The following is a 14921-nucleotide window of genomic DNA, read 5'->3' on the forward strand; positions in this document are numbered from 1 at the left end:
ACTTCTTTCCTTCATGTCTCCCTGGAAGCTTTATGTGACTGCTCCCCAGCAAAGGTTCTGCTTTACCCCTACACTGTTAAGGATGTGACTGGCAGAGCCTCCACAGCATACAGGCCTGCAGGGAGAGAGTGGGAATAGCAAAGAGTTGAAGAAATGTGTTCACGAATATTTTACTGCAGGCTTCAGGCTTTGCAAGTATCTTTCTACAGCCCAGGCCACAATCTCCAGCAGCTCAAGGGTTCAGTAAGCATCTGATGCTCAAGCGGATGCGTGAAGGACAGGAGGCATGCCGCTTCTTAGCATGATTCTGTACCATCAAAAGGGAATCGCTTCAGATTCTAAACGTCACAAAGCTCTTCCACTGAGCTGACCCTCCAAATGAAGTACTGCTTGCAATCACCAACGGTGGGGTGTGTGTGAGTGCTGTATGTATGGGTGTGGTGAATGCATGTGAGTGTGTGGGTGAGCGTGCCCATGTGCGCACATGCAGAGGCAAGACAAGGGTATCACGTGTCTTTTCCTGTCACTCTCTGTCTCATTGCCTTGAGACAGGGTCTGTCACTGAACTAGAAGCTGATAGCTCCCACTAGGCTGGGTAGCAAGCTCTTGGAATCTGCCTATCTCTATTTTCCAATGCTGGGGTTACAAGCATGCTTGGTGAGTGTGTGTGTGTGTGTGTGTGTGTGTGTGTGTAACATGTGCACAAAAGGGCATTCATGCTATCAACTCAAAGTTAGGTTCTCGTGTTTATACAACAAATCTCTCTACCTCTATCTCCTGGATTATTTTTATACAATTTTTAAAATTTAACTTTTTGCACATGTTACTCTCAGTTCTCTCTCCCCCCTCTTCCCCCACTCCCTAATCTTCCCAACCCCCATCCCACTCCATTCCCCCTCCGCTGCACAGGAAGGGTAAGGGCTTCCATGAGGGATCTTCAGAGTCTGTCATATGATCCCAGGCAAGGCCTAGGCCCTCCCCCATTTGTCCAGGCTGAGAGAGCATCCCTCCTGGATTTTTATGTCATCTAACTTGTCTTTTGCCAGAGATGGCTATATCTGGTTTTGATTGGCTTAGAGGGCTAGCCACGGCTCTTATCCTCTGGTTATAGAGATTTTTGACTCAAGGAGTCTTTTCTTAAGGAGTTGTGTAGTTCTTTTTGTATGATGGGTTCTTCCAGCTCTTTATGAAACCACATCTACTTTATTGGTTGGATTTTTATTACAGAAGAATGCACAGGATAAGGATACCTGTAAGTCATCTAGGAGACTCCTTGAGAGGCAGGTGTTTCCACAGCATTCATTCCACAGCTGAGTCAAGTGGACTCCACACAGGCTGAGCCCTGGAATGTGTGTTCCCTTTAGGAAAGCAGATCTGCATTTATTTCATAGTTCAATGTTGCCATAAAGATGTAAGACAACACATGCATCCTTTGCAACTCTGCGCCTCTATCATTCTCTGAGCAACTTGGTCATGGGCATGTAACATTGGCATGTAAATATATCCTCCATAATGAAGGAAGAGTCAAGTCAATGCAGTTAGAAGCACTTTCAGGCCACCAGGATGGATGTAGGTAAAAGGACTTGCTATATAAGCTGGACAGCCTGAGGCTGGAACCCACAGTAGACAGAACAGATTCCCAAACGTTACGTTGTCAGCCAGCATTCACACACGCACACGCATGCACATGCGCGCGCGCGCACACGCACACACACACGCACACACACACACACACACACACACGAGAGGAAAAAAGAACCATGGATCCTTGGATACTAGATTTTAAAATAGCACATTGGGTACCAAAATCAAACGCAAAATGATAAAATGAGAAATCTCAAGCCTCTATGAAGTGGACCAGAAAAGCCCTCATGTTCAATAAACTCAGACATTCTGAAAAGATGGGAACCCCACAGTGGTGAATCCCACTGCTTCTCTGGAAGGAGGGAGGTGTATGGAGCTGGGAAGATGTCCAGCCAAGTGTAGTAAGAGAATGACCTTGAGTGGAAACATAATGTCACTTTAGATCCCTTTGCCTGCTTCACACATCTGTCAAAATGCATAATAACCCATCTTTATCTCACATGGGGGCTGAGGATTAATTAATAAGTGATAGTAAATTACTCAGCACTCCTAAGAGGAAACACATCCTATAAGTGCAAAGAACTGTTATTATCCAGCAATTCTGCACGCTATGAAGTCTTAATGACTTCAGGGAGGCTGCTGGAACTCATGCTGTGATCTTTCCAGGTGGGGAGCAAAGGTTGAGGGTCTATATGGTACTTTATTTCCCCCTTTTAACCCTGCTATAAAACAAGTCATTCTCCTCTACCAAAAAAAGTGTCCTACTGTGGCATTTCATCACCTAAATTATGAAATTAGTCATTTTTCTTGACCCAGGCTGGCAATTCTCAATGCACAGAATGGTGTTTCACAAAGATGATTCTCAGAGCACCAGGCCACGAGCTGAGATGAGCAAGGCCAAAAGGGTGCTACTGCTGCAGAAGATTTGGGGGATGCTACACAGTCTGTGTTCCGCATGGAGATAAATACTGCGTAGTAGTGCATGGGAGCACTGGGTTTTACTTTCCTTTCTCATAAAGTATGGATAGGTAGACACTTGCAAAAGTGGCTCTCAACACCACTCTGGGAGTGGTCGGCCCCCTTGAATTGTGACTGTGTGGTTCTTACCAGTCAATGGGGTCAGTTTCTCTGTTGCTGATTCTTGTTTGGATTTGTACGGTAGAAAATACAGCAGCCCTGGCAAAACCAGCAGAGACAGCTGATTTGAACAGGGGAGAGCTCTTGGACCCCAGACCGACAGCTGGGAGGCCAGCATGGGACTGATCCAGAACCCCTGAATGTGACAGTCAGTGAGGAGGCCTGGGCAACCTATGGGGCCCTGAGCAGTGGATCAGTGTTTATCCCTGGAATACAGACATCGTGTGTCCATAACACAAAGAGGGATGCTCTCTCAGTCTGGACTCTTAGGGGAGTGTCTGGACCCTACCCTGAGTGAAATGACAGACTCTAGATATCCCCTATGTGGAAGGAATTGGCAATAGTGTGGGAGGCTGGTGGCGGGGAATGGTGAAGGGGTGCGGGAGGAGAGGAGGGAGAGGGAACTGGGATTGACATGTAAAACAAGCTATGTAAAATTAAAATTAAAATAAATAATAAAAAACACGAGATAAAAAAAAAGAAAATACAGGAGCCCCATGTGTTGGTTGGCCGTTAGGATGTGGGTAAAACGGCAGGATAGTTGTGATGAGTCCGTGCCTCAGATTCTGCAGCAGTCACTTCACACCCTGGCAGCCCTGCCAGCTTCCATGGGGACAAGCCTGGGCAATCGGCTGATCAGCTGCAGCGTGGGGGAAATGTCTGGCTTCCCCTTTGCCTCAGTCAGTAGCCTCTGGACCCCCAGAGATGCAGAGCCACTGGTCTTGAAAGGTGGATGCAGCACCATGAGAAGGACTACAGAGAACTGTGAGCTACAGAGCTGGGCTTTGTTTTGAGCCAGGAAATTTGGAGTAGTTACATAGCCACGGGTTAATGATATAATAGTGCCATAATTTTTCAAGTTACAATTCCATCTGCTAGTCTCAGGTCTGTCTGGTAGCATGATAAATTGGTGATTGCTCTATCCTGATCCCTTTGGCTAGACTGGCTGTGGCCAGCTCCACGCTGTTACTACCTCTGCTCTCTCAGGAATACCTGCACTTTCAGGAATACGTGTCAGCCGGAGCAGCCCACAGCTCTTTCCACGATGTGGTTGGTTGCAGGCTGTGTTCAGCCAATCGGAGACACTGAGTAAGATTCCTTAAGTGGCAGGGGAGGTGAAGCTTTGTCCTTCATGGCAGTCAGGCGCAAGGAAGCATGACTGGTGCTGGTGTGGTGCTTGTAGCCATTTTGGGGTGCACGCCTCAGAGTGGCCCACATTGGGGCTGCACGTTGTTTCCACAAGGCTCTGGCACTTGCTGGGGTCAAGTGCTCAAATAGCCCTTTCTCTGGCCTCTGTATCCTCACCGTTTCCAAGAGTTCGGACGGCCCTTGGTAAGGGAGACTTTCATAAGGATGAAGGACTTTCATTAGGATGCTATCATTAGGATGATAAAGGACGGTCATGGGTGATCAGTGTCCCGGCAGAATCAGACCATAATCTGGCTGCCAAACTTGTTATGCCATAAGTCAGTAACCTTCAAAAGTCCCCAGACGTCTTGAATCATTTCAGGGAACATTTTCATTACGTGTAACATGGGGACAGCAATTCTTACCCCACGTAGGTTACTGTGTGGGATGGATAAGATCCACAGCTGCAGAGCGTGTCGCACACTGTCACTCACTTTTTCCTCCTCTTGCTGATTCTCTGTGGGTTTCACATCATGTATCCTGATCCCACTTACCTCCCAGCGCCCTGCCCTCTACCCTTGCAACTTCTGCCTCTTGCCCAACACAGAATAAGTCCATTCATCTTTCTTGTTAGTGCTCTCTGCTAAGAGTCATTTGTCTGGCTCGAGGCCTCTGGCTTCTGCTATGCCGTCGATGGTGGACTCTCTCTGGGGCTCCTCTTGGCTATCCTGTTGTCCCGTGTCCCGAGGATTCTGCAGTTTTGGACCTGTAGATTTCTTCCCCTCACATGCCACAGCAGTTCGAAGATGCAGTGGATGTTGGGATGGGCTCACTCATAGGCCTGCTTCTGGGCCTGGGTGCTAGCTGGGTTGCTCAGCCTGCCAGCTCTCCCTTACTGTCACTACCCAGGCAAGCTCTCCAGCACTGCCTCCGCTAGCTCACCCCATACTACCTGCAGCAATGAGCGGGGCGCTTTTCCTGTTTTCAGGTCCCCACCATTCACACCATCAGGGCAAGTTCTACTGTTTTGCCCAGGCTAGGCGAGGTACCATGCCCTCTCTCCTGACCTCTCCGCAGGAGGAGTATGTGGGGAGGCTTGGCTCTCCTGCTCTTACACCCTAGGACTGGCTCATCTGCACCCCCAACAAGAGGGTCAGCCCTAGTATGCTGCCCAGGTGGACTGCGGCACCTGCTCTCCTGTCACACTGGAACTTTTTAAAGGACATTTGTCCTCTTAGCTTGGGCTGTGTTCCAGTTTGCAGTGGATAGAGTCTAAGTTATGGAGCTCCCTTCTTGAGATTGCTGCCTCCACTTTCCTCTACATTACAACACGACACATTGGTACAGCCCAGGAAATGATCAGAAACTCGCCCTTTTGTCGTCTCCGGCAGAGTGTGTTCCTATTGCAAAGACTGTTTTTCTAATAAGTAAAATGTTTTACTCAGGTGCATTTAAACACAATTGCTGCTCTATTTCTCAGGGAGCTGCCTTTGAAATCAACAAACAAATCGAAGCATTTCATTCCCTGGCAACGATCTCAATAGGATTGTGACAGAACTCAGAGGTAGGGCTGCAACCTGGACAAGAATGAAGAGGAAAGTCGTGCATATTCCTTTTTGGGAAGCTGCAGTTGCTATGTTGGGGGGGGGAGGTCTCACAAGGACTGTATCAATGTAAAGCCACAACTTTCTTGAGCCTTGATGGCCTCAATTTGTTGGCCACTTATCTGTGAGAAGCCTTCGGGTGCCTGGCTGCTTAGACTTCGAATAGAGGAAAATTAAAGCACAACCAAGAGGAAACCGTGTCCCCAGAGATCTTGTGTATGGTTTAGGTCAATGGCCAAAGCATAACATGTGATTGGTTTTAATGATACCTATTTGTTTTCCCTTCGCATAATATACTTATCATTCTTTTAATAAGGAAACAGTATTTATCCCAGAAACCTTTATATTTATATTCCAGGTTTTTAAAAATAATAAATCATAATTCTGCAAAGACAATGGTCTCAATGCTCAGGTAGAGTGGGTTTTTAAATTCTGACTCCTTTATTTTACAGCTATGTGACTCAGGGAATACATTTCTCTAAACCTGTTTATTTTTTCTCATCTAAAAGCAAACAGGAAAAAAGAAAGAGAAAACAAAAGCCACCATATCATTATTTTTCTAGAGGTCTTAAGGATGAGTTAAATGAGATAATGTACTCAAGATGTGTACTAAAATGACAGATATCATGGACATAAGAAGCAACAGCTGTTATCTTCATAGTTACTTCTTACAGCGAGGATCTAAAGACAATGCTTTTAATCTTCTTAGTCTTCCCGGAAGCCGGAGTTAGACATTGTGACTCTTTTGCTGTTGTGAGACTGAGCCAGGACCTGGAGTAGCCAGAGAGGAGAAAATGGTATCTATAAGGCATGGCTTCCCATTGAGCAGTGACTGACTTCTCTCTCCATCTCTGGAAGACTTGTTCCTATTTCTATACGACTCGCATGTTTACTCCATGAGTCGTCTGTAGAGGATGGATGGTGCATTATGGTACCTGTCTGTACTGACTTGACTCATCTTACCTGCTTGGTTCTTTAAGATGTTTTATCAAGTAAATATGGTGGGATCAATTAGAAGGTAACCAATCGCTTTCTTGATGATCTTCTCCCCTCCGTTGTTTTAGGGGAAGACTGAGATGGAGGATTCTAAAGATGCTAAATGGAGGCTGGAGAGAGAGAGCAGGAGGTCCTGAGTTTGATCTCCAGAAGTCACATTTAAAAACAAAGCCAGACAGGATGATATAATCTGGAATTCCCAGCAGTGGGGAGGCAGAGACAGGCAGATATCTGGGGATCACTGGCTAGTCAGCCTGGACGATCTGGCAAGCTCTAAGCCAGTGAGATATCCTGTCTCAAGAACCAGGATGTAGTGTACCTGATGAATGACACCCTAGATTATATTCTGTCCCCCAGAAGTACACATACATATACAAGAACTTGCATACACATGAAAACACACACATGCATGCATGGACATGTGTGTGAGCATGCATGTAAACAGACACACACAGACACACAGACACACCTACAAAGATGCTTTGTGGTTTCAAAACAAGTTTCTAAATGAAATTTTTATATATACATATGGAGTTTAATTTTATTTTATTCTTTTACTTTTTCATTTAGATTTGAAACAATCTTATTTTATACATCAATCCCAGTTCCCTACCCCTCCCATCCTCCAATGCCCCCCACCAACCCCTATCCCATCTCTCTTCTGCTCCATAGAAAGGATGAGAACTTCCATGGAGATTATCAAAGTCTGTCACATCATTTGGGGCAGGGCCTAGGCCCTCCCCTGTGTGTCTAGGCTGAGAGAGTATACCTCTATGGGGAATGGGCTCCCAATGTCCATTGACACACTAAGGATAAATACTGTTCCACTACCCGAGGCCCCATATACTGCCCAGGCCTCCTAACTGACACACAAGTTCAGGGAGCCTGGTTCTGTCCTATGCTGGTTTCCGAGCTGTCAGTCTGGGGTCCATGAGCTCCCCCTTGTTCAGGTCAGCTGTTTCTGTAGGTTTCCCCAGTCTGGTCATGACTCCTTTGCTCATCACTCCTCTTTCTCTATGACTGGATTCCAGGAATTCGGATCAGTGCTTAGGTGTGGGTTTCTGCTTCTGCCTCATCAGTCACTGGATGAAGGCTCTAAGATGACATATAAGGTATTCATCAATTTCATTATGGGGAAGGACATTTAATGTAGCCTCTCCACTATTGCTTAGATTCTTAGTTGAGGTCATCCTTGTATACCTCTGGACATTTCCCTTGTGCTAAATTTCTCTTTAAACCTATAGTGGCTCCCTCCATTAAGGTATATCTTTTCTTGCTCTCCTCTATTCTTCCGATCCCTCATGTTTTCCTCCCCACTCTTTTTCCCCCCTTCTCTTTCTCCTAACTCCCTCTCCCCTCCACCGTGCTCCCAATTTGCTCAGAAGATCTTGTCTCTTTCCCCTTCTCTGGGGGACCATATCTATCTCTCTCAGGGTCCTCCTTGTTTCCTAGCTTCTCTGGTGGTGTGGATTATAGACTGGTACTCCTTTGCTCTATGTCTAAAATTCATTTATGAGTGAGTACATGCCATGTTTGTCTTTTTGTGACTGGGTTACCTCACTCCTGATGGTTTCTTCTAGTTCCATCCATTTGCCTGTGAATTTCAAGATTCCATTTTTTTCTGCTGAGTAATACTCCATTGTGTAAATGTAACACATTTTCTTTATCCTTTTTTCCATTGAGGGACAGCTAGGTTGCTTGCAGGTTTGGCCTATTACAAATGATGCTGCTATAAACAGGCTAAATATTTTTTGGAGAAAGTTGTAGACATGGTTTTCCTGGTAGCTTAGGCTTTCTCCTCTAAGAGAGATTTGCTCTTGTTGGGTTTAAGGTAGTTTGAGGCCAGAATTTGTGATGGGCATTGGATGGTGGGCAATGGTGATCTGAAACTGAACCTCATATTGCTTCCCTTTCTTTACAGAAGTAGTTTAGTCCCTCTTCCATTGAATATGGACTATACTTATTGACTTCCTTGAATATAGGCTACACTTATTGACTTCCTTCTCACATATATAATATGATAGACGAGACAGGATGTCTTTTCAAGAATAATGTGTAAGTGGTAGGAATTCACATGGACAGTGGGGGATATGATCAAAGTAATCACATACATGTATGGTGCTGTCATACTGAAGTCTATAATTTAGTGCAATCAAAGAATGAAATAGAAGGGAGTATGAAAAGACTATAGAGAATTCTCAATAGGGGAGTCCAAAATGGCCAAGAGATACTTGAGAAAGCGCTCAAAATCCTTAGCCATTAGGGAAATGCAAATCAAAACAACTCTGAGACACCAGCTCACTCCCATCAGAATGGCTAAAATCAAAAACACTATTGACAGTTTATGCTGGAGAGGATGTGGAGAAAGGGGTACACTCCTCCACTGCTGGTGGGAATGCCAACTTGTATAGCCACTTTGGAGATTGGTATGGAGATTCTTCAGGAAAATGGAAATCAGTCTACCACAAGATCCAGCAATTCCACACTTAGGAATATACTCAAAAGATGTACCCTCATACAATATGGCATCTGCTCAACTATGTTCACAGCAACATTATATGTAATAGCTAGAACCTGGAAAGAATCTATATGTCCCTCAACTGAAGAGTAGATAGAGAAAATATGGTACATTTACACAGTGGAGTACTACTCAGCAGTAAAAATGGAATCTTGAAATTTGCAGGCAAATGGATGGCACTAGGAGAAACCACCCTGAGTGAGGTAATCCAGTCACAAAAAGAGAAACATGGTATATACTCACTCATACATGGATTTTAGACATGGAGCAGGGCATTGCAAGCCCACAATCCCACCACCAGAGAGTCTGGGGTGCAGAGAGGACCCTAAAAAAGATATGTATGGTAACCTGGAGAAGGGTTATGGGATGAGATCTCCTAATTGGATTGGGGAGGTAGAAGAGGAGGGCAGAAGGAGATGGGAGAATGAGAGGGAGAAAAGAGGAGGGGAGAGGAGGACATGGGAGAGCAGGAAGGTTGAGCCAACGTAAAAATAGAGGAGAAAAGGAGATACCATAAAAGAGGGAGCCATTATAAGTTGGAGGAGAGATCTGGCACTAGTGATATCTTCACAGATCTACAAGAATGACACCAACTGGCATTAAGGCTACATTAAATGCCCTCACATGATAATGAGAATGATGACTACCTTATACACCATCCTAGATCTCTCATCCAGTGGCTGATGGAGGCAGAGGCAGACACCCACAGCTATGAACTGAATTGAACTCCTGGAACCCAATTGCAAAGAGGAGTGATGACCAAAGGAATCAAGAGCAGGCTGGTGAAACCTACAGAGGCAGCTGACCTAAACAAGGGTGAACACATGGACCCCAGACTGATGACTGAGGGGCCAGCATGGGACTGATCCAGACATCCCTCCTACCGAACCTGGGTGAAAGAGAGGTGGCCTTGGCAATCTGTAGGACCTTGGAGAGTAGAGCAGTATTTATTCCTGGCATACCATGTTGAGGGATGCTCTCTCAGCCTGGACACATGGGGAAGAACCTAGAACCTTCCTGGGATGATGTGACAGACTCTGAAAATCCCTCATGGAAGCCCTTGCCCTCCCTGGGGAGTGGAGGGAGGATGGACTGGGGGTGAGGGGTTGGGAGGACTGGGGGCTGGGGGAGGAGGGGAGGTAGAGGGAACTGAGAGTAACATGTGTAAAAAGTTAATTTAAATTAAAAATATGACAAAAAGACTACGGCTTCTCTCTTGGGAGGACCACATACTCCCTTGGGTTGTTGGCTTGGATAGAATTCAGCTGCCACATCAAAAGAAGCCTTGTGGAGACGAGACTGGTGTAATCTTGCAGCAGACTTTTGGAAGCATGTTCTGGGGAGTGGGTGGCCCCTAAATCCAGCCTTGAGAACCAATAGATTGACTGAAACCTTAAGAGAAGCTCTGAATCAATCTTGTAAACTAGGGCATGTAAGATTGCTAGCTAGTGTAAATGGTGAGATGATAAATCTTTGCTTTTCTGAAGGACTAAGTCTTAGTGTCGTTTGTCAATATCAATAGCTAAGTGATACAAGTGAGAGATGTAAAAAATTGATAAAGATCAATTCTCTGTCCAAAGATGCAATAAAGACAACAAACATCTCATGACTTGTTGCTAGGAGAGGACAGGCAGAGATGATGTCAGTAGGGTTAAGGCAATGCTAGTTGTACATCTTGGGACATGGACAAATGTATTGGGGTTGACCGAATCCACAGGAAGTTTGAAGGTCCTAGTTTGAAGGTGCTGGGAAGTTTGATGAATGGACACTGGCTAGGCTATATATATACATATAGACGTTATCATAGAAAGATCTGGTGACATGAGGCCTGACACTGAAATCTATGCCTGGGAAGCTGAGCAGTTGCATGGAGTTTCTGGAGTTCACATCTTACAACCATTGGGTGTTCTTGCATGTGCAGAAGTTTTTCCCTCCATCATTGGTGGTGAATGGACTTTGGTTACAGGGAAATGGGGAGGGTGACAGTTCTGCATACCTGAGTATGGTGAGTGTGTGACATTTGTGTTGTCTGTATGCATAAAAATATGCTTGTACTATTGTAACTCTCCCAAATTGTTGGCCATAGGAGATCAACATACTATCATTCTTGCTCATACTGTCAGCTTCTTAAGGCCAGGCACTGTGTTTGTGCTGCCTTTCAGTATCACCAAAGAGCCCAAAAAAGTACACAGTACATGGTGGAGTTCCATATCTTTCTTGAATAAATGATTGAGTACATGAACAACCAGTAAACTGCACAGCAGCATGGGAAGAAAAGTTTTAGCTCATACCTAAGTAGACTGATGAAGTGCCTCTTTTGTTTGCAGGTTATAGGGGCTAGCCTAAGCTACATGACAGTATCACAGGGACAGAAATGTGACCAAACTATAGAGGGTCAGGGGGGACTACTCTGTCTCTAATCTCTTGCATGCACACACACACACACACACACACACACACTCACTCACACACACACACAGACACCATTACTACATCCTTCTCTCTTACAGTTCAAATTTTCATTTTGTTTTGTATTTGTTTTGCTTTGTGTCTGTTTGTTCATTCTGCCTTGTAAATTTAACCTTTGGGGTGGTCTAGAGAGTAAAACCTGACTTTTTTTTTCTAACTCCAATTTTAAATTCTTATGGAAGAATTTCTGAATGGTCAACCAGAGTCAAGTGTTCGTTTTTTCATTCAGAGGCATGATGGCTGATATGGATGCAAGGATACATGTGCTTTTATAGATCTCAAAGCAGAGCAACAGAGGAAGTAAATGCCCACACTACCAGACTACCCCAATCTTGTTCTCTATTTGTAATATCTCACCTATGGTCTCAGGAGCTATCTCCTTTATGGACTACCAGTCTTCACAATGGCTTGTAAGTACAGTAGAGGAGATCTTGCTTCTCAGTTTGTGGTCCATTCTGATAACACCTGACATGCTTATGTTCCGTGTGATTTAGTGCAAACCCTAGTTGTACATGGAATGTGGCTAATTCTTGGGGGCTCTTCTTGGAAGCCATGCCCATACAATAGGATCCAGAGCAGAAACTGAAGGCCAGCTAGTGGCAAAGTAAAAAAGAAATTTCTAACGCATAGTACATTCTTGTGTATGGGTCAACATGAGTACAAGACACATCAGAGTTCCGGCATGCTGAAATGCCTCTGAATTGACAAGTGACTCTCCAGGGGCCTCTAGGAGACACTAGAATAATGTCAGTGACTATCAGAACACACTGGGTATCAGGCTATTGCAGATATGGTCATACAATAGGGAAAGGCCATATTAAAAAAGAATGACCTAGAAGCACTTACCCTGGTGAAGATACATTAGATGACAGTAGATAAATGCCGTCAGGAAAGTTCTTAGGTGGATAAAAAACTTCAACTGGTCTAGGAGGACCACAAATGTCAGAAAGTTAGAAGAATATACTTCAGTGGACTCCTCTGACTGACTCTCCTTATTGCGAGTTCATGAGAAAGCACACGTTAGAAATCTAGGTTCCGGGTTTCTGGTAGATGCTGCTATTGACCCACCTCCCTAAGTAACAATAGGCAAAATCAAGACAGGGTGTGATTAAAGAGAGAAATCGAGAAGAATGGACAAGAATGAAGAGAAATCTGAGAAAAAAACACCAAAAATATGAGAATGTGGTGATAAAGGAATTAACAATGCAATTGGAAGGACATCTAGTCAGTACTTGAAAGTGCACAGCCCAGCCAAACAAGGACTTCTAGGTGTAAAGAGAGAACCTTGGGATTCAAAAGAGCCATTTCTTTGACAGAGCTTATTACAAGGAAAATTCTGTGGAAAATGTTCTGTCCTCTACTGCATTCACATCACTAGTGAGACCGGATGTGAAGCAGTGTTGATTCAACTCACAGCACAATGCTGCTGACTCACTTCCTATGAGACGTGGAGAAGAACCTTTGGACACAGAGCGATGCCATCTCCTGTTTTATAGTGTGTTTCAGTGTCATTTCCTGTGAATGTGTTCAGACAGTTTTGTTCTTGCCGCTGGCACCAAAAAGAAACATGGTGGGTTGGTTTCTTTTAGTCGTCTGTGTGTGAGCTGAAGCCATGGGAAGGATGCAGTGATGTATGTGTCCATCCAGCCTGTCTCGTATGTCTTACTTTGTCTTCGTTTTGCTAGACGAGTTCAACTATTTTTTTATAACAAGTTCTATCTTGTTGGAAATTGCCTCTTAGTTGTCTTCATTTGTTTGCTAAGTTTTGGAGTTTTATCTAATTCTTTTAAGCGTTAGCTATGTCTGCAGTTTGTGTTGAAACCTGATGCCTTGCTATATAGTCATTTCAACCTGTTCTTGTTCACTATTTATTACTGGAAAAAGGATTAGAAATGAGACTGTATGTAGGGATGACTAGGATACATTTTGCAAAGTTGCTTAATATTATCTTAAAATTCATGGAGTGCTTCAATGCTTCCCAATGCTGGTGATCTTACTTTTGATTTTTGATACATGGGGAGGTATTTGGCAATATGGACAGAGTGCAAATCGGTAGTGAGGACCTTGATTGTTATGTAATATTGTCAGTAATGGTTTCAGGTTGTTTGTACACTAGTTTTTATGCTGGTGTGTCAACTGCCACATTTTAGCAAACCTGTATTTAAACATATCTTTAAAAATTAAATTTCTAAAAACAAAACAAAGGAGAATAGTAGTGTAGATTTACTGAGCATTCCAAGGAAGGGCTCGGTCCTTTGTGTCGTTTTTTCTGGGAACTGTTTCAGTTGCAGAGGATGATGCACATAAAAGAAATAATTTCATTCCCTTCAATCTTGGTGAACGAATGAGTTTATTGAGGTTATTTTCAGGATCATGGGTAAGAATTTACTTGTAGGAGCAACTGAATCACCAAAAAGCCCACGTATTTGTTGTCGAAAACTCACAGAAGCTATATCACTGGCGTTCCCTGTGCAATGTGCAGGCAGCTAAATTACTGTTTGTCCCAGCACTTGCTTCATTGCTTATGTAACTCCAGGTTGTGGCCTTGTGAGTCTTGTACATTTCATGACTTTCTTGAGTCTTGGCAGTGTGTTGTGCATGTAACAAGCCTCCCTTCCAGGGGGGAACACTACACTTTGGAGGAAACAGCTACACAGCAGGTCCCTGCCACCATAAGAAAAAACAAAGGAGAGACTAACATAGTTGTTTCCTATGCAAACTCTGGGTTGTATAGCTATTCAGTACTCTGGTAGTCTAGTAACTATTGAATACAGTCAATTGCTAACTGTGTGCACAAAGTAAGCCTCACTGCTAGTAAACAGCAACGTTCTCTTGACAACTACAGCAAGTTTACAGGAATATTTCACAGGGTTATTATTTCACTGCTCCTTTCTCTGAACATACTCTTTTTGTGCCTGAAGACAAAGATTAACACATTTAATGGGGATAGGGAGACATTTTAAAGCCTAATCCCTATGCATTTCAGAATGAGTGATAGAAAGTTGAGTATCTCTTGGACAAGGGCTCTTTGAAAGAGGGCCCAGGTCTTCTTCCTAGATGCTGAATCTTGGTAACCTTTCAAGAGAAACTCAGGCAGTCTGCAGTGGACACGTGCTTTACTTTATTCTAATTAAAACAGGAATAAATCCCTAAGCTTGATGGAACTGGCCATTGCCATTGAAGGATAGATTTCCTGTCAAACTGAGCTAATTGATAAGCTGGATAGGTCAGACCTAGAATTGAACTTGATAAAGTGTCAATTGGAATTAACACATCCTGAGGTTGGTACGGAGGTACACACCTATAATCCCAGAATTTAGGAAGCTGAGGCAGAAGGATCATGGCTTCAAGGATAGTCTGGGCTATACAAGAGCTTGTCTCAAAATCAGACAAAGAAGAATGTAAGTTAGCATATTTTTGCCACTGATATGCACTGTTCAGTTCATTGCCTTTCCAGACAGTCTTCATTGCCTGTTCTGGGAGTT

Source organism: Mesocricetus auratus, unplaced genomic scaffold (assembly GCF_017639785.1).
Source record: "Mesocricetus auratus isolate SY011 unplaced genomic scaffold, BCM_Maur_2.0 Super-Scaffold_100006, whole genome shotgun sequence".
Classification (NCBI taxonomy): domain Eukaryota; kingdom Metazoa; phylum Chordata; class Mammalia; order Rodentia; family Cricetidae; genus Mesocricetus; species Mesocricetus auratus.